This window comes from Scyliorhinus torazame, chromosome 4 (genome assembly GCF_047496885.1).
Source record: "Scyliorhinus torazame isolate Kashiwa2021f chromosome 4, sScyTor2.1, whole genome shotgun sequence".
Classification (NCBI taxonomy): domain Eukaryota; kingdom Metazoa; phylum Chordata; class Chondrichthyes; order Carcharhiniformes; family Scyliorhinidae; genus Scyliorhinus; species Scyliorhinus torazame.
In genome coordinates this window covers 318,754,433-318,774,612 of record NC_092710.1, presented here as the reverse complement: position 1 = coordinate 318,774,612, position 20,180 = coordinate 318,754,433, and the positions used below count along the sequence as shown (strand labels likewise).

The window sequence follows — 20,180 nt, the reverse complement described above, 5'->3', positions numbered from 1 at the left end:
TATAACAGGGGCAGTACGGTAGCATTGTGGATAGCACAATTGCTTCACAGCTCCAGGGTCCCAGGTTCAATTCCGGCTTGGGTCACTGTCTGTGCAGAGTCTGCACATCCTGTGTGTGCGCGGGTTTCCTCCGGGTGCTCCGGTTTCCTCCCACAGTCCAAAGATGTGCAGGTTAGGTGAATTGGCCATGATAAATTGCCCTTAGTGTCCAAAATTGCCCTTAGTGTTGGGTGGGGTTACTGGGTTATGGGAATAGGGTGGAGGTGTTGACCTTGGGTAGGGTGCTCTTTCCAAGAGCCGGTGCAGACTCGATGGGCCGAATGGCTTCCTCCTGCACTGTAAATTCTATGATAATCTATGATAATTGTTGAATCCAACATCTCCCCCTTTTTATTATTTTAAATTTAATAAAATAAATCCATTAATAATATAATAATAGTAAAGCGAAAGGAATATAAGCTAAGGACAACGCATGCACAATTGTCTTTGATGGACCCTTCAACATTGGAATGGGTTACAAGCATTTAGAAGAGTTACAAGCCTTTACATTAGTAGATTTAGTAAATAATATCAGGAATAAGGAATCAATAAAAAGAGCGTCCCATTCCCTGTAAAGGTATTGCTATTTCAGGGTTTCTTGTCATTCTCTTACAGACACATTTGGTTGTCAAAAATACAAGATACACAGCAAAAATGAGTCCACAAAATATAGCTAGACCTTGCACCACTGAGGCTCCCAAGAATCCCAACCAGTCCGTAGCCCAACTCCAAAGTTTGTTAGACTTGGGTTTTCTTAAATTTTCCACTTAACATAGAACATAGAACATAGAAAATACAGCACAGAACAGGCCCTTCGGCCCACGATGTTGTGCCGAACCTTTGTCCTAGATTAATCATAGATTATCATTGAATTTACAGTGCAGAAGGAGGCCATTCGGCCCTTTGAGTCTGCACCAGCTCTTGGAAAGAGCACCCTACCCAAACTCAACACCTCCACCCAACACCAAGGGCAATTTGGACATTAAGGGCAATTTATCATTGGCCAATTCACCTAACCCGCACATTTTTGGACTGTGGGAGGAAACCGGAGCACCCGGAGGAAACCCACGCAGACACGGGGAGGACGTGCAGACTCCGCACAGACAATGACCCAAGCCGGAATCGAACCTGGGACCATGGATCTGTGAAGCAATTGTGCTATCCACAATGCTACCGTGCTGCCCTTAAGAACAAATAAATCTACACTATATCATTTTCCCGTAATCCATGTACCTATCCAACAGCTGCTTGAAGGTCCCTGATGTTTCCGACTCAACTACTTCCACAGGCAGTGCATTCCATGCCCCCACTACTCTCTGGGTAAAGAACCTACCTCTGATATCCCTCCTATATCTTCCACCTTTCACCTTAAATTTATGTCCCCTTGTAATGGTGTGTTCCACCTGGGGAAAAAGTCTCTGACTGTCTACTCTATCTATTCCCCTGATCATCTTATAAACCTCTATCAAGTCGCCCCTCATCCTTCTCCGCTCTAATGAGAAAAGGCCGAGCACCCTCAACCTTTCCTCGTAAGACCTACTCTCCATTCCAGGCAACATCCTGGTAAATCTTCTTTGCACCTTTTCCAGAGCTTCCACATCCTTCCTAAAATGAGGCGACCAGAACTGTACACAGTACTCCAAATGTGGCCTTACCAAAGTTTTGTACAGCTGCATCATCACCTCACGGCTCTTATATTCAATCCCTCTGTTAATGAACGCGAGCACACCATAGGCCTTCTTCACAGCTCTATCCACTTGAGTGGCAACTTTCAAAGATGTATGAACATAGACCCCAAGGTCTCTCTGCTCCTCCACAATGCCAAGAACTCTACCGTTAACCCTGTATTCCGCATTCATATTTGCCCTTCCAAAATGGACAACCTCACACTTTTCAGGGTTAAACTCCATCTGCCACTTCTCAGCCCAGCTCTGCATCCTATCTATGTCTCTTTGCAGCCGACAACAGCCCTCCTTACTATCCACAACTCCACCAATCTTCGTATCGTCTGCAAATTTACTGACCCACCCTTCAACTCCCTCATCCAAGTCATTAATGAAAATCACAAACAGCAGAGGACCCAGAACTGATCCCTGCGGTACACCACTGGTAACGGGGATCCAGGCTGAATATTTGCCATCCACCACCACTCTCTGACTTCTATCGGTTAGCCAGTTCGTTATCCAACTGGCCAAATTTCCCACTATCCCATGCCTCCTTACTTTGTGCAGAAGCCTACCATGGGGAACTTTATCAAATGCCTTACTAAAATCCATGTACACTACATCCACTGCTTTACCTTCATCCACATGCTTGGTCACCTCCTCAAAGAATTCAATAAGATTTGTAAGGCAAGACCTACCCCTCACAAATCCGTGCTGACTATCCCGAATCAAGCAGTGTCTTTCCAGATGCTCAGAAATCCTATCCTTCAGTACCCTTTCCATTACTTTGCCTACCACCGAAGTAAGACTAACTGGCCTGTAATTCCCAGGGTTATCCCTAGTTCCTTTTTTGAACAGGGGCACGACATTCGCCACTCTCCAATCCCCTGGTACCACCCCTGTTGACAGTGAGGACGAAAAGATAATTGCCAACGGCTCTGCAATTTCATCTCTTGCTTCCCATAGAATCCTTGGATATATCCCGTCAGGCCCGGGGGACTTGTCTATCCTCAAGTTTTTCAAAATGCCCAACACATCTTCCTTCCTAACAAGTATTTCCTCGAGCTTACCAATCTGTTTCACACTGTCCTCTCCAACAATATCGCCCCTCTCATTTGTAAATACAGAAGAAAAGTACTCATTCAAGACCTCTCCTATCTCTTCCAGACTCAATACACAATCTCCCGCTACTATCCTTGATCGGACCTACCCTCGCTCTAGTCATTCTCATATTTCTCACATATGTGTAAAAGGCCTTGGGGTTTTCCTTGATCCTACCCGCCAAAGATTGTTCATGCCCTCTCTTAGCTCTCCTAATCCCTTTCTTCAGTTCCCTCCTGGCTATCTTGTATCCCTCCAATGCCCTGTCTGAACCTTGTTTCTTCAGCCTTACATAAGTCACCTTTTTTCTCTTAACAAGACATTCAACCTCTCTTGTCAACCATGGTTCCCTCACTCGACCATCTCTTCCCTGCCTGCCAGGGACATACATATCAAGGACACGTAGCACCTGTTCCTTGAACAAGTTCCACATTTCACTTGTGTCCTTCCCTGCCAGCCTATGTTCCCAACTTATGCACTTCAATTCTTGTCTGACAACATCGTATTTACCCTTCCCCCAATTGTAAACCTTGCCCTGTTGCACGTACCTATCCCTCTCCATTACTAAAGTGAAAGTCACAGAATTGTGGTCACTATCTCCAAAATGCTCCCCCACTAACAAATCTATCACTTGCCCTGGCTCATTACCCAGTACTAAATCCAATATTGCCCCTCCTCTGGTCGGACAATCTACATACTGTGTTAGAAAAGCTTCCTGGACACACTGCACAAACACCACCCCATCCAAACTATTTGATCTAAAGAGTTTCCACTCAATATTTGGGAAGTTAAAGTCGCCCATGACTACTACCCTATGACTTCTGCACCTTTCCAAAATCTGTTTCCCAATCTGTTCCTCCACATTTCTGCTACTATTGGGGGGCCTATAGAAAACTCCTAACAAGGTGACTGCTCCTTTCCTATTTCTGACTTCAACCCATACTACCTCAATAGGGTGATACTCCTCGAACTGCCTTTCTGCAGCTGTTATACTATCTCTAATTAATAATGCCACCCCCCCACCTCTTTTACCACCCTCCCTAATCTTATTGAAACATCTATAACCAGGGACCTCCAACAACCATTTCTGCCCCTCTTCTATCCAAGTTTCCGTGATGGCCACCACATCGTAGTCCCAAGTACCGATCCATGCCTTAAGTTCACCCACCTTATTCCTGATGCTTCTTGCGTTGAAGTATACACACTTCAACCCATCTCCGTGCCTGCAAATACTCTCCTTTGTCAGTGTTCCCTTCCCCACTGCCTCATTACATGCTTTGGCGTCCTGAATATCGGGACTTTCTTTTTGTATGTGGTTTGCCAAATCTGTGATTTCTTTGGTATTATCTGGGATACAAGTACAACATTCTGGTCCAATTAAGGCACATGTTCTGCCAGAATATAATCAAGAGCCATTCTATTTTGCGAAGTTACAGTACGGATAGCTAGCATTTCAGCAGAAACTTTAACACGGGCAGTAGAGGTATCATTAGCTACTTTTTCTATGATGGTTGTTATTTTATCCAAATCTTTGGCTACTTTTGCATCCCAATATAAAGGAGCAAGTTGGGCAAGGAATCTATCTTGTGCAGTGAGGACACGCTTATTTATTTGAACTGGTTGTCTTGATAAAGAAGGAAGATGACGGATGACAGGCACTACGTATCCTAAAAAACAAGACCCTGACCTGAAAAATATCCCATTCTGCTGTTTCTGAAGTGTCAAAAGGAATAGATAAGAAAGGGATACCCTCTCCTGAGTGGGTAAGAATTGCAATGCATACCCAACATTTGGAGATGTTGAGATTTTCAGCATATACCCTAGACATATGAAGAAAGGTATTGTCATTTAACTCCTTGTGAGCCTGGGTGAAAAGGCCATAATTCATCAGATTAAAAAGACATCCAAAAATCAAGGCGACAAAAAACATTTTTAATGTGGCTATCTTAATCATAATGAGCTATTTTAACAATGATCCAAGACTTCTTTCCCTGCACCTTTACGGCTGCTGGGGTTGTGAGTAACACCTGGCAGGGTCCTTCCCACTTGGCCCCCAGTGGTTCTTTCTGCAGTTTCTTTATGTAGCCTTCAATTCCTGGCACAAGATCGTGCTCGCCTTCGGGAGGATCACCCCATGCTGCTGATACCTGTAAGGAAGCAGAACTAATCGCATTTGTTAGATCTTGGCAATATTTGAGTGGTGCATCACTCATTAAATGATAATCGCCTTTACGCAGGTCATAGTTCCTGGTAAGGACATGGGTCTGCCAGTAATTACTTCAAATGGACTCAGGCCTTTTATTCTGTTTGCTGTTGCCCTGATGCTACACAGGACCAATGGCAAAAAGCCTGGGGCCATGGCCTTCCCTCTTGGTGATACTTTGATAATCGTTCTTTCAGGGTTCGATTCGTGTGTTCCGCTTGTCCACTTGAACTATTGACCTGCGTAAAGCCGATTGCCATTTGGTGAGTGATGCAGTACTCAAATATTGCCACGGTCTAACACCAACCTAACCTTTCAGACACAATGAGGCAACTTAGCATCTTAGCATGGCCAATCCACCTCACCTGCACATCTTTGGACTGTGGGAGGAAACCAAAGCGCCTGGAGGAAACTCACAAATACATGGGAAGAAAATGCAAACTTAACACAGTCACCTGAGGCTGGAATTGAACTCTGGTCACTGGCACGATGATGCCCAATGGTCTATACCACATATGCATAAATAAAAAAGTCAGCAAAATATATAGTGAGTGGCATTTTAGTTTTCATCTTACCTGTTTTATGCTTTTAAACAACAAATAATCGAGAAATATGTAAGCCATGCATGATTTATATCTTTAATGGAAAGTCTCCAAAATGGTGATAGTTCACGTGTAGTTTGGAGATATTTTTGCCGTGTGTAAAGGAAGGACATTCATAGCTAGAGCGCACTAAATGAAATATATAGCAATTAAAGTGAAATCGAAAAATGAAAGCTAAATGTTTGATGTATAACTCATTGGAGAACCAAACTGACTACAATAAGTACATGGGAGAACAAAAATGGAAACAAGAAGGACAGAATTGGTGCATCACAGCGGATTAGCAGGTAACAATTCAGCAGTTCCATCTTAAAAATAGGTGGTTGAAGGAGTACACAGAATAATACTTTTCACTGTACCTCGGTACACGTGACAATAAATCCAATCCAAAGTGGGTCAGTAAGAGACTGTTTAGGACCATCATGTTTATTCATGAAGGCCCCACCTTCTCAACCATGCCCTTCTGAGGCGTGATCCTCAGGTTAAATCACCACAAGTCATCTCTCTCCCTCTAAAAAAGGGGAAAGCAGCCTGTGGTCATCTGGGACTATGGCGACTAAGGTTAAAGACATTTTACAGCGATAGATGGAACGGCTACGTTACTAAATTAATAGTTTGCATTTGTCTTCATTAAAAAAGAGTGAGCTGCTAATGTCAGTAAAGGAAGTAGTACAGAAGGTGAGAGGGTAAACACAGATAAAGAGGAGATACTTAAAATATTGATGGCATTCAAAGTATATTTGTGCAGATGGGATTCATCCTAAATTGCTGGCGTAATTGTTGAGGCACTGGCCAGAGTATTCCAATCCTCCATAAATCTAGTCGTGGTACCAGAGGGCTGTAGGATTGCAAATGTAGGCCAGAATGAGAACTGTAACAGACTTCAGGAGTTATACAGACTGGTGAAATGGTCAGACACAAGGCAGAAGAATTAAGGGCAAAGATGTGTGAAGTGATTCAGTGTCAGTATATATGAATATAGATCAGGCAAGAGTAGGCTACTCGGAATTTCAAGCCTGCATTGCCATTCAAAAAGATCAAGGCTGATCTTCTGATGAGTTACATCTTCCCCAAAGCACTTGGTTCCTTTGGTATTTAAATATCTATCAATTTTGGATATAATCTAAAAGGTACATATTAAACAGGATGCAGGAACAAGTGAAACCACGGTGCAAGATTTTGGAAGTAGGAGGAAAGTTGAGAAAGCTGTTAAAAAGGCATATGGAATTCTTGGATTTGGAGATCGGAAAGATATTTTTAAAAAACAAGAAACTTATGCCAGCACATTCTAAATCACTAGATTGTAGAAATTGTGGGCACTACACTTTAAGCCATCTTTCCTAGAGACGGCACAAATTAGGTTATCAGAATGGTACCAAGGATGAAAGACTTCTACATGGAGAGACTAGATAAACTAGGGTTATTATCTTCAGAGCTGAGAAGATTCTGGGGAGTTTTGATAGAGGCCATGAAACTCTTGAAGTGTTTTGATTGTATAAATAAATAGAAACTTCCATTGGCAGACGAGTCACTAACTGAAAGACAGATTTAAGATCAATGACAAAACAAATGAAAGGCAGCATGCAGAAACATTTATTATGCAGAAGGTTGTTGTCTAGAATGCACTGCCTAAGAGGATGGCAAAAGGATTTTTTTGTGTGGAAAATAACAGTAAAGCTATCAGCACTTACAGTGTCTATAAGTAAGGTAAAGTCGCCATAAGTCTCAGATGACCATAGGCCGCTTCCCCTTTGAGGGGGAGAGCTGACTGGTGATGATTTAACCTGAGGATCACCACACCTCAGGCAAGGAACAAGTTTGAGAAGGCAGGGCCTTCATGAATAACCTCAGCCGGTACAGGAATTGAATTCGCACTGATGGCCTTGCTCAGCATCGCAAACCAGGTGTCTAGCCAACTGAGCTAAACCGGCTCCCAAGTATGGTGTCCATATGTGTGCACTTAAATGTGGAAATCTGAAAGTTGCTGATACCTGGGTCCTCCATAGTGTGCCATGTTTATTTGCTTTCTATATGAAACTTTACAGTTTTGGGTTGAAGTCAACACTTGAGGATTCATCAGTTTGGCTATTTTGAAGAATCTTTTTCTTTGACTGCTCACAGAAACTACAGATGTCCTGTAGAGGGAGCTGCACCGATTCAGAGGCCTGATTTTTGCAGGTTCACACTCAAAAAAACAATGAAACCTTTGTTTGACCTGATGCCATAACTTCTTTGGGTCCAGGATAAATGTTCAGCACTCCTAACTGTACAACTGTGCCACCCCTTCCTTCTCTGTTAGTGGGGCAGGGCATACCCAAGGACGGTGATGCCTGGGACATTATCTGTAAGGTATGATCCCTCACAGGGTTGACAGAGCTGAGTTTGCAGTTGTCCTTTTCCAGTGCTGGGTGGGTCTGTCTAGTTTCATTCCATATTGACTTTCCAGTGGCTTGATATAAACTGAGTGACATGCTAGGCCATTTCAGAGCAGCTAAGTGTAAACATTTGTGTCTGGAGTCAGTGTAGGCCAGACCACATAAGGACGGCAGATTTCCTTTTCTAAAGGATATTCGTGAACCAGATGTACTTTTACGAAATCAACAATGGTTTAATTAGACCGTTAAATCCACATCTTTGCACCAATGCTATAAAGGTAGCAAGTACCAAGTATACGACCTTAGTTAGACTCTAGAACAAATTGACTCCTGTGGGAGATTAAATCATACTTCATTTGACTTCAGAAACGATTCTGAGTTTAATTCCATCTCTCCAAGAACCTTGTGGAGTATAAACAAAGGTTTGATTACAGAGACATTATCGAGCTTTTGGTTATTTCCACATCTATAACATTTCGATTTCATTCCTATCTCAACTCATCTGCTGTTGAAATCCTTGTTCATGCCTTGTTACCTCTAGACTCAATTATTACAACACACTCCTGATCCATGTCCCATATCCTTACCCACTGTAAACTTGAGGCCATCCAAAATACTGCTGATTGTGTCTTGTGCTATGTCCTGTTTCCCGAACACCCCTCTGCTCGCAGTGAAGCAACATCTTGATTCAAAATGCTCGTCCTTGTTTTCAAATCCTTTCATGGTCTCTCACCCCCCTCACCTCTAATCTTTTCCAGTGTCACAACGCTCGAAGATATTTGCAATCCTCTAATTCTGGCCTCTTGTGTATTCCTAAACATTATTGCTCTACCATTGGTGGGTGTGCCTTCAGTTGTCAAGGCCTCAAACTCTGGAATTTCATCATTGCATCCCTCTACCTCACTTTCCTGCTTTAACTCGAACTTAAAACTGCATCTTTGACCAACCTTTAGATCAGTTAACCTAATATCTCCTTATGTTGTATTTCGTAATGCTTCTGTGAAGTACCTTGCAACGTTTCATTAAGTTTAAAGGTGCTTTGTTTAAAAAGTTGTTGAAAGCAATAGTATAGGGACCAGTTTCTCAATGCAACAAATTAATTGGGACGAAGAAAGCATCAGCAACTTTGTTTTACTCTCGAAGATTCTTTCTTTCTTTTCTTTCTTTCTTGCTTTCCTGATAGCTAAAATAACTCGTTCATAAAACGTATCTGCACAAGACTCTGAATTTCAGCAGGCAAAGACAGACAGATTTTACCAAACAATGTGGGTGGGAGATGCAACGTAATTAATTCTCGACACAGTAGTAAAGCACTGTGTTATTGAGATTAGTCAGTGAGCAGAGCAGCAATTGTTTCTATTCCAATCAAAGAAAACAATGGAATTCCTTTCTGTAATCTGTGGAGTGGTGCTATATGATGGTGTTCTGTTGGTTTTTTTGGTTGGATGAATTAGTGGTGGACAAGATGCTGATAACTCTATTCCTGGAAGATTACATCATAGTAAATTAAGTGTTTTTTCCCAGAAAGAGACAGTGCCCTTTTTGTTTCTCCAGATGTACAGATTAATTACGCAACCTATGGAGGTCAATATATCGTCATGTGAAGACAGAAATTGGCTGATGCAAGTAGATGGAGTGGCACAGTATACATGGCCACTGCCCTTTCACCTAATGGGAATCTGCTTTTATATCCATCAAAAGAGAATGGATTGAATGCCCTTTCCCAACAATTAAGTAGTTTCCAGAAAATCAGAGTATCCTGTACAAAAATAACTTGAATCAATAGGCAACTCATTGTTTTAACTTTTTTGAGCGGTTTGACGAGATAAACATAAAGCAAACAAAAATATTGAAAGTTTTGTCTTTACTGAAAGCTCCCTGTTAGCCAAGGTTTTCTTAACTTTTTTTTAAACTGAAAGTAAGCTAGCAGAAAACCAAAACTCGAGAGGTAGGAAGCAAATGAGGTGAGGAAGCATTTAGAAAACTGCCAATTTGAAATTGCAAAGTGTTTATGAAAATAACCAATTGTAAATTAAGAATTGGAAAACTATATCAATAAAAACAAATTTAAAGACTGAGAGAGGTGACGTGATTGAATTACTTTTTGATTTGCATAGAAAATCAGTGGAGAAAATTATCAGGTGCAGGGATTGGCAGAGGCACTGAGACATCAAATTGTAGATGTGTAAAGGTATGCAAAGAATCTGTCTAAATGGAAAGTAGGGGGGTGGGTCTGAGGAGTAGAGATAGGACTCCGAGTCAGTCCTCAAATTAAATAATTTGTTGTTGGGGCAACTTCATCTGCACACTTATAGATCAAAGACCTATTATCTACAATCCTTGCCCAACTCTGTTCTCCTTCCCTCCTTAAAAGAAATCCCACGATAATGACAATGGATTCTGGCTTGTGGCTTTCCATTTAGTGGAGAATTGTCCTTGACCCATTGTTCACCATCTCTTTTGCTGTCTTCTCTCTCTCCCACCTGCTCTCTTATTTTTTTTTTCTCTCCTACTGTCTTCCGCACTCCAACCCCACCCATTCCTCTCTGCCTCTACCTTCCCCCTTTGAAGAAAGATGACACAAAAATTGGTGGCGCAGTAAATAGTGATGAGGAAAGCCTTGGATTACAAAATGATCTGGACAGATGGACAGTGACAAATAGAAATTAACCCTGAAAAGTGTGAGGTGATGTATTTTGGGAGGACTAAAAAGGCAAAGAGGTACTCAATGAACAATACGATGCTTGGAAGTACAGAGGGATCGTGGGGTGCATGTCCATAGATCCCTGAAGGTAGCAGGAGAGGTAGATTAGGTGATTAGAAAGGCTTATGGGATATTTACCTTTGTTAGCCGAGGCGCACAATATAAGAGCAGGGAGGTTATGATGGAGCTATATAAAATACTGGTTACGCCACAGCTGGAGTACTAATGATAATATAATAATAATCGTTTATTGTCACAAGTATGAAGTTACTGTGAAAAGCCCCTAATCTCCATATTCCGGCACCTGTTTGGGTAAGCTGGTACAGGAATTGAACCTGCGCTGATTGCCTTGTTCTGCATTACAAACCAGCCCCATAGAGAAAATGAAGAGGCGTATTCGGCAGGATACGAACCTGCGCGCGGAAACCCCAATGGATTTCTAGTCCATCGCCTTAACCACTCGGCCACGGCTCCATATATGCAGTTCTGTCGCCACATTGTAGGAAGGATGTAATTGCACTAGAGAGGATGCAGAGGAGATTCATAGGATGTTGCCTGGACTGGAGCATTTCAACAATGAAAAAAGTTGGTTAGGCTGAGGTGGTTCTCATTCGAGCAGAGAAGGTGGAGGGGGACCTAAACAATGTCTACAAAGAGACATAGATCGGGTAGAGAGGAAGGAATTTTCCTCTTCGTTGAGGGGTCAATAACCAGGCGGCAAAGATTTAAGGTAAGGAGCAGGAGACTTGGAGAGGATTTGAGGAACAACTTTTTCATCCAGAGTGTAGTGGGAATCTGGAACTCATTGCCTGTAAGGGTGATAGAGGCCGGAACCCTCACAACATTTAAGAAGCATTTTGTTGGCATTTGAAACTAAGTGCCAGAAAATGGGATTAGAATAAATTGTGCTTGCGGAGACAGATGTTGTAGCCTTCGCCTTGTTGATCGCCTGAAGACAGATCCTGTTACGATGGAGATCAACCTCTCTGCCCTGTGCCCTGACGTGGCGGGGGATCTGCTGGAATTCTTGACACTTGAAAAGATCAAATTTGAAGGGTGGAGGGATTCTACAATTCATGGGCGTTATTCATTGTGCACTTTCGAGAATTGGATCACATCGAACATTAGGGGGGTTGGGGGCTGGGAGGGTTGGGGGGAGGGGGACTGTATGGTGATTCCTGATTCCTCTTGTCATTTGTTTATGTTAACATAGAACATAGAACATTACAGCGTGCGAGCTAATGTTTGGGGGTTTGGTGGGAGGATTGTTATTGATATGGGGATTGACATTACATTCGTTACTGATTATTGTTTATTGTTAGGTGTAAATTTGGGAGAAAATGTGAAAAAGGAGGAGAATAAAAAAATATTTTAAAAATTAAAGAATTAATTGGTACTTGATGGCCGGCGCAGACACTCTGGGCAAAAGGGGTTCTCATTACAACCCCGGATCAGGCTCCAACAGTGGCTAGGATACTGAATCGAAACCCCCAAGTTTCCGTCTATTTTAAGTCTGTGCAGAAAGAATGATCCGCTGCAGGAGTGATTGCATGAAAAAATAGGGCTTTGGGTATTTCTAAACAAAAATTTATCATGAATACAATCTTAAACTTTTAACTTCACACCCAAAAATAACAGCTTACAATTACCCCTTAACGCCACTTTACAATTTCCCGTTAAACAAGAAGAAAAGTCGCATACAGCTCTCAAACCAGCTTAAAATTAGCAGGGCACAGAGTAATACTTGCTTTATAAAACAGATTTGGCTCTGGTTGGAACCCCTTCAGAGTCATGTTGAATGTCTTCAAATAGCTGCTTCAACTAAGTTGTTTCAGCCTCTTTGTCTTCAGACAAGATTGCTCTGCTTTAAAATATTGTTGCTTTTTTTTTAAACTATCCTACTTGGAAAGAATTGTGGACTCAGTTAAAGCTTCTCCAAATTCACTTTGTCACTGCCTTCCGAGCTCTACCCATCAATGACCACATCTTCTGAAGCTGAAAAAAACCTTGTGCGGGATTCTGCCGTAATCGGCGGGGCGGGCAACTCTGGTGAGAAGGGGTGGCGTGAACCACTCCGGCGTCGGGCCGCCCCAAAGGTGTGGAATCCTCCGCACCTTCAGGGGCTAGGTCGCCGCCGGAGTGGTTTGCGTGCCGCCAGCCGGCGGGGATGGGCCTTGACGCCGCGCCGAAGGGCCTCCGCCAGCTGGCGCGAGTTGGCTCATGCCCGGGAGCGCCAGCGTGTGCTGGCGTCATCCCTGCGCATGCGCACAGGGCTTCGTTTCCGCACCGGCCGTGGCGGACCGCTACAGCTGCCGGAGCGGAAGAATAGAGTGCCCCCACGGCACAGGCCCGCCCGCGGATCGGTTGGCCACGATCGCGGGCCAGGCCACTGTGGGGGCACCTCCCCGGGCCAGGTCCCGCCGGTAAGAACCTACTCTAATTTACGCCGGCGGGACCGGCAAAAGACGGGTGGCCATTCGGCCCATCGCGGGCCGGAGAATCACCGGGGGGGCCGCTGCCAGCGGCCACCGACCGTCGTGGTGCGATTCCCTCCTCCGCCAAATCTCCGGCGCCGGAGAATTCGGCAGCCGGCAGGGGTGGGATTCACGCCAAACCCCCGCGATTCTCCGACCCGGCGATGGGTCGGAGAATCCCGCCCTTCATCTGTGCAGGCTGCAAAAGCACACTAACTCACCAGGGACCTCCCCAGTCAATCCACATCCTTCTGATCACTTTTACCTGCTATTTATCAAAAGCAAAATATAATCCTTTTTTTAAAGCATGACTATTGCAGCCAAAAACACTACTCCCAGGCTTTTAACTCTTAACTTGTCCCAATATTTAGATGCCAATATTGCTAAATTCCTTCAATCATCACACCCCTTTTTGTGTTGTAAAACTCTGGTCCAGGCCCCATGATGCTCACCATTTCTCAATCCTGCATGGCTCTCATTTTTGCAAACCGTTGTTCTTCTCTTCCATTTTTCTTGCCTTTTCCCATACTTGAGTGCAGTATTCCTACATTCTCCTGTTCTTTTTCAAAAATTAATTTACGGGATGTGGGAGTCACTCGTTAGGCCAGCATTTATTGCCCATCCCTAGTTGCCCTTCAGAGGTGGTGGTAAATTGTCTTCTTGAACCGCAGCAGTCCTTGAGGTGTAGGAAGAAGGAAGTTCCAGGATTTTGACACAGCGACAGTGAAGGAGCGGAGATATATTTCCAAGTCAGGGTGGTGAGTGACTTGGAGGGGAACCTCCAGGTGGTGGGATTGCAAGGTGTCTGCTCCTCCTGTCCTTATAGATGGCAGTGGTTGTGCGTTTGGAAGGTGCTGCCTAAGGAACCTTGGCGAATTCCTGCAATGCATCTTGCAGATGCCATTGTTCGTCGGCGGTGGAGGGATTGAATGTTTGTGGAAAAGGTTGCAATCAAGCGGGCTGCTTTGTCCTGAATGGTTTTGTCCTGAATGGTGTCAAGCTTCTTGAGTGTTGTTGAAGCTGCACTCATCCAGGCAAGTGCAGAGTATTCCATTACACTCCTGACTTGTGCCTTATAGATGGTAGACAAGCACCTGGGGGTGGCTGGTCAGGAGGTGAGTTACTTGCCGTCGGATTCCTAGCCTTTGAACTGCTCTGGTAGCCACAGTATTAATATGGCTAGTGCAGTTCAGTTTATGATCAATGGTAACCCCAGAATGTTGATAATGGGGGATTCAGCGATGGTAATGCCATTCAATGTCAAGGGGCGATGGTTAGATCCTCTCCTATAGGAGATAATCATTGCCTGGCACTTGTGTGGCACGAATGTAACCTGGCGCGAATGTAACTTTCCACTTGTAAAATGCTGCCTTGATATCTCGGGCAGTCACTGACACCTCACCTCTGGCATTTAGCTCTTTTGTCCACGTTTGAACCAAGGCTGTAATAAGATCAGAAGCTGAGTGACTTGGCAGAACCCAAACTGAGCATCCGTGAGCAGATTATTGCTGAGTAAGCAGCACTTGATAGCACTGTTGATGACTCCTTCCGTCACTTTACTGGTGACTGGTAGGGTGGTAATTGGCTGGATTGGATTTGTCTTGTTTTTTCTGTGCAGGACACACCTGGATAATTTTCCGCGATGCCAGTGTTCTAGCTGCTTGGCTAGGTATGCGGCAAGTTCTAGAGCACAAGTCTTCAGTACAATTGCCGGAATTTTGTCACGGACAGTTTGCAGTATCCAGTGCCTTCAGCTGTTTGTCGATATCACGTGAAGTGAATCGTATTGGCCAAAGACTGTGACGTTGAGGAACACCAGAGGAGGCCGAGATGGATCATCCACTCGGCACTTCTGGCAGAAGATTGTTGCGACTGCTTCCGCGGTCTTTTGCACAGATGTGCTGGGCTCCTCCATCATTGAGGATGGGGATATTTGTGGAGCCTCCTCCTCCAGTGAGTTGTTTAATTGTCCACCATCATTCACGGCTCGATATGGCAGCACTGCAGAGCTTAGATCTGATGTGTTTATTGTGGAATCGCTTAGCTCTGTCTGTCGTTTGCTGCTTATGCTGTTTTGCGCACAAGTAGTCCTGTCTTGTAGCTTCACCAGGTTGACATGTCATTTTTCGGTATGCTCCTGGCATGCTGTCATACACTCTTCATTGAACTAGGGTTGGTGGTAATGGTAGAGTGGGGGATGTGCCAGTCCATGAGATTGCAAATTGTGGTTGAGTACAATTCTGCTGCTGCTGATGGCCCACAGCGCCTCATGGATGCCCAGTCTTGAGTTGCTAGATGTGTTTGAAGTCTATCTCATTTAGCACGATAGTAGTGTTACACAACATGAAATGAAAATGAAAATCGCTTATTGTCACAAGTAGGCTTCAAATGAAGTTACTGTGAAAAGCCCCTAGTCGCCACATTCCGGCGCCTGTTCGGGGAGGCTGTTACGGGAATCGAACCGTGCTGCTGGCCTGCCTTGGTCTGCTTTCCAAGCCAGCGATTTAGCACTGTGCTAAACATGATGGGCGGTATTCTCTTTTTTCTTTTGAAAATATATTTATTCAAATTTTTCAACAAATTTTCAACAAACCCCCCCCAACAAGAAAAAGAAACAAAAACACAACAAGCAGAAATTATACATTGGATTTCCCCCAAATACAATAAGCCCCCATATAACAGTAGAAAACAAATAGGGAAACCCCCTACCTTAACCGAATTGCCACCCCAAAAGAACCCCCCCCCCTGCCCCTTGGCTGCTGCTGCTGCTCACCTCCTCCGAACGCTCCGCAAGATAGTCTAGGGATGGTTGCCACCGCCTGAAAAACCCTTGCACAGACCCTCGCAAGGCAAACTTTATCCTCTCCAGCTTGATGAACCCTGCCATGTCATTGATCCAAGCTTCCACACTAGGAGGCTTTGCATCTTTCCACAGTAACAAAATCCTCCGCCGGGCTACCAGGGATGCGAAGGCCAGAATACCGGCCTCTTTTGCCTCCTGCACTCCCGGCTCGTCCGATACCCCAAATAATGCTAGTCCCCAGCTCGGCTTGACCCGGGCGTTTACCACCTTGGACATAGTCCTCGCAAAACCCCTCCAGAAACCATCCAGCGCCGGGCACAACCAGAACATATGGACGTGATTTGCTGGGCTCCCCGAGCACCTCCCATATCTGTCCTCTACCCCAAAGAACCTACTCAGCCTTGCCCCTGTCATATGCGCTCTGTGAGTAATTTTAAACTGTATTAGGCTGAGCCTGGCGCAAGAGGAGGAAGAATTAACCCTACTCGGGGCATCAGCCCACATCTATCTCCTCCCCAAGCTCCTCCTCCCACTTGCCCTTTAACTCCTCCACCGAGGCCTCCTCCTCTTCCTTCAGCTCCTGGTAAATCGCCGAAACCTTGTCTTCTCCAACCCATACACCCGAAATCACCCTGTCCTGAATCCTATGCGATGGAAGCAGCGGGAATTCCCTCACCTGCCACCTCACAAACGCCCTCACTTGCGTGTACCTGAAAGCGTTTCCCGGGGGTAGCCCAAACTTCTCCTCCAGCACCCCTAGGTTCGCAAATGTCCCATCGATAAACAGGTCCCTCATTCTTCTAATCCCTGCCCAGTGCCAGCTCCGAAACCTCCCATCCATCCTTCCCGGGACGAACCGATGATTCTCCCGAATCAGGGGCCAAACCGAGGCTCCCACCTCTCCCCTGTGTCGCCTCCACTGCCCCCAGATCTTCAGCATCGCCGCCACCACCGGGCTCGTGGTGCACCTTGTTGGCGAGAGCGGCAGCAGTGCCGTCAGCCGCCCTCGGGCTCGTGCCCACACAAGAAGCCATCTCTAGCCTCTTCCACGCCACCCCCTCTCCCTCCATTACCCACTTGCGGATCATCGCCACATTGGCTGCCCAATAATAGCCACATAGATTCGGCAGCGTGAGCACCCCCTGTCCCTGCTGCGCTCCAGAAACACCCTCTTCATCCTCGGGGTCTTATTCGCCCACACAAATCCCAAATCAGGGCAGCACGGTAGCATTGTGGATAGCACAATTGCTTCACAGCTCCAGGGTCCCAGATTCGATTCCGGCTTGGGCCACTGTCTGTGCGGAGTCTGCACATCCTCCCCGTGTGTGTGTGGGTTTTCGCCGGGTGCTCCGGTTTCCTCCCACAGTCCAAAGATGTGCAGGTTAGGTGGTTTGGCCATGATGAATTGCCCTTCGTGTCCAAAATTGCCCTTAATGTTGGGTGTGGTTATGGGGATAGGGTGGAGGTGTGGACTTGGGTAGGGTGCTCTTTCCAAGAGCTAGTGCAGACTCGATGGGCCGAATGGCCTCCTGCACTGTAAATTCTATGATAATCTATGGTGCTCCTGCTTACCCGTTTGAAAAAGGCCTTGGGGATCAAAATGGGAAGGCACTGGAACACAAAGAGAAACAAAGAACAAAGAAATGTACAGCACAGGAACAGGCCCTTCGGCCCTCCAAGCCCGTGCCGACCATACTGCCCGACTAAACTACAATCTTCTACACTTCCTGGGTCCGTATCCTTCTATTCCCATCCTATTCATATATTTGTCAAGATGCCCCTTAAATGTCCCTATCGTCCCTGCTTCCACTACCACCTCCGGTAGCGAGTTCCAGGCACCCACTACCCTCTGCGTAAAAAACTTGCCTCGTACATCTACTCTAAACCTTGCCCCTCTCACCTTAAACCTATGCCCCCTAGTAATTGACCCCTCTACCCTGGGGAAAAGCCTCTGACTATCCACTCTGTCTATGCCCCTCATAATTTTGTATACCTCTATCAGGTCTCCCCTCAACCTCCTTCGTTCCAGTGAGAACAAACCAAGTTTATTCAATCGCTCCTCATAGCTTATGCCCTCCATACCAGGCAACATTCTGGTAAATCTCTTCTGCACCCTCTCTAAAGCCTCCACATCCTTCTGGTAGTGTGGCGACCAGAATTGAACACTATACTCCAAGTGTGGCCTAACTAAGGTTCTATACAGCTGCAACATGACTTGCCAATTCTTATACTCAATGCCTCGGCCAATGAAGGCAAGCATGCCGTATGCCTTCTTGACTACCTTCTCCACCTGTGTTGCCCCTTTCAATGACCTGTGGACCTGTACTCCTAGATCTCTTTGACTTTCAATACTCTTGAGGGTTCTACCATTCACTGTATATTCCCTACCTGCATTAGCCCTTCCAAAATGCATTACCTCACATTTGTCCGGATTAAACTCCATCTGCCATCTCTCCGCCCAAGTCTCCAGATAATCTAAATCCTGCTGTATCCTCAGACAGTCCTCATCGCTATCCGCAATTCCACCAACCTTTGTGTCGTCTGCAAACTTACTAATCAGACCAGTTACATTTTCCTCCAAATCATTTATATATACTACAAACAGCAAAGGTCCCAACACTGATCCCCGTGGAACACCACTGGTCACAGCTCTCCAATTAGAAAAGCATCCCTCCATTGCTACCCTCTGCCTTCTATGGCCTAGCCAGTTCTGTATCCACCTTGCCAGTTCACCCCTGATCCCGTGTGACCTCGGAAGGACCGTCATTTTGATCAACTGCACCCTACCTGCTAGGTAGCATATCCCATCTTTTAAAATCCTCCTCCATCTGCTCTACCAACCACGTCAAATTGAGCTTGTGCAGGCCCCCCACCTCCTAGCTACTTGGATCCCCAGGTACCGAAAGCTCCTTTCCGCCCTCTTCAGCGGTAGCTCGTCTATCCCCCTCCCTGGTCCCCTGAATGCCCCACAAAGAGCTCCCTCTTCCCTACGTTGAGTTTATACCCCGAAAGGTCCCCAAACTCCCTAAGGATCCGCATGACCTCCGCCATCCCCTCCACTGGATCCGCAACATACAACAACAGGTCATCGACATACAACGACACCCGTTGTTCCTCTTTTCCCCCCCACCCCGAACCAATCCCCTCCATTTCCTGGACTCCCTCAGTACCATGGCCAGCTGCTCAGTTGCCAGTGCAAATAACAAGGGGGATAAGGAACACCCCTGCCTCGTCCCCCGGTACAGCCGAAAGTACTCTGACCTCCGCCGGTTCATAGCCACACTTGCCACAGGGGCTCTATATAGCAGCCTGACCCAACTGATGCACCCCTCCCTGAACCCAAACCTCCGTAACACTTCCCAAAGATACTCCCACTCCACCCGATCAAAGGCCTTTTCCGCTTCCCCCTCCACCGAGGGCATCATAATCACATTGAGGAGCCTCCGCACATTAGTATTCAGCTGCCTACCCTTCACAAATCCCGTCTGGTCCTCATGAATCACCCCGGGACACAGTCCTCAATTCTCGTAGCCAGCACCTTTGCCAGCAACTTAACATCAACATTGAGGAGCGAGATCGGTCTATACGACCCACATTGCAATGGATCCTTGTCCCACTTCAAAATCAAAGAAATCAGCGCCCTGGACATTGTCGGGGGCAAGGTCCCCTCCTCCTTCGCCTTATTAAAAGTCCTCACTAGCAACGGGCCCAGCAGGTCCATGTATTTCCTGTAAAATTCAACCGAGAACCCATCCGGCCCCGGGGCCTTCCCCGCCTGCATGCTCCCCAATCCTTTAACCAGCTCCTCCAGCCCAATCGGCGCCCCCAAACCAGCCACCTGCTCCTCCTCCACCCTCGAGAACCTCAGCTGATCTAGGAATTGTCGCATCCCTTCCTCCCCCCGCTGGGGGCTCAGACCTATACAGATCCCCATAGAAGTCCCTAAATACCTCGTTTATTCTCACCGCTCTCCGCACCGTATTCCCCCCTCTATCCCTAACTCCACCAGTCTCCCTCACTGCCTCCCTCTTATGAAGCTGATGTGCCAGCATCCGCATCGCCTTCTCCCCATACTCATACGCCGCCCCTTGCGCTTTCCTCCACTGTGCCTCTGCTTCCCCCGTGGTCATCAGGTCGAATTCAGTCTGGTGGTTCCGTCGCTCCCTAAGTAGCCCCTCCTCGGGGGCCTCTGCATAACTCCTGTCCACCCTTAAA

At 46.0% G+C, this 20,180-nt stretch overlaps 1 protein-coding gene and 1 non-coding gene across 5 annotated transcripts in view; one reads left to right on the top strand and one right to left on the bottom strand.

The window, feature by feature from the left end:
* The window catches only part of babam2 (BRISC and BRCA1 A complex member 2), a 374,337-nt gene that overhangs the window by 74,721 nt on the left and 279,436 nt on the right, over positions 1-20,180 (top strand). The gene's annotated exons all lie outside the window — the stretch shown is intronic.
* Positions 11,081-11,159, bottom strand: trnas-aga (transfer RNA serine (anticodon AGA)). The gene has a single exon. It is a non-coding gene; the product is annotated as a tRNA-Ser (tRNA).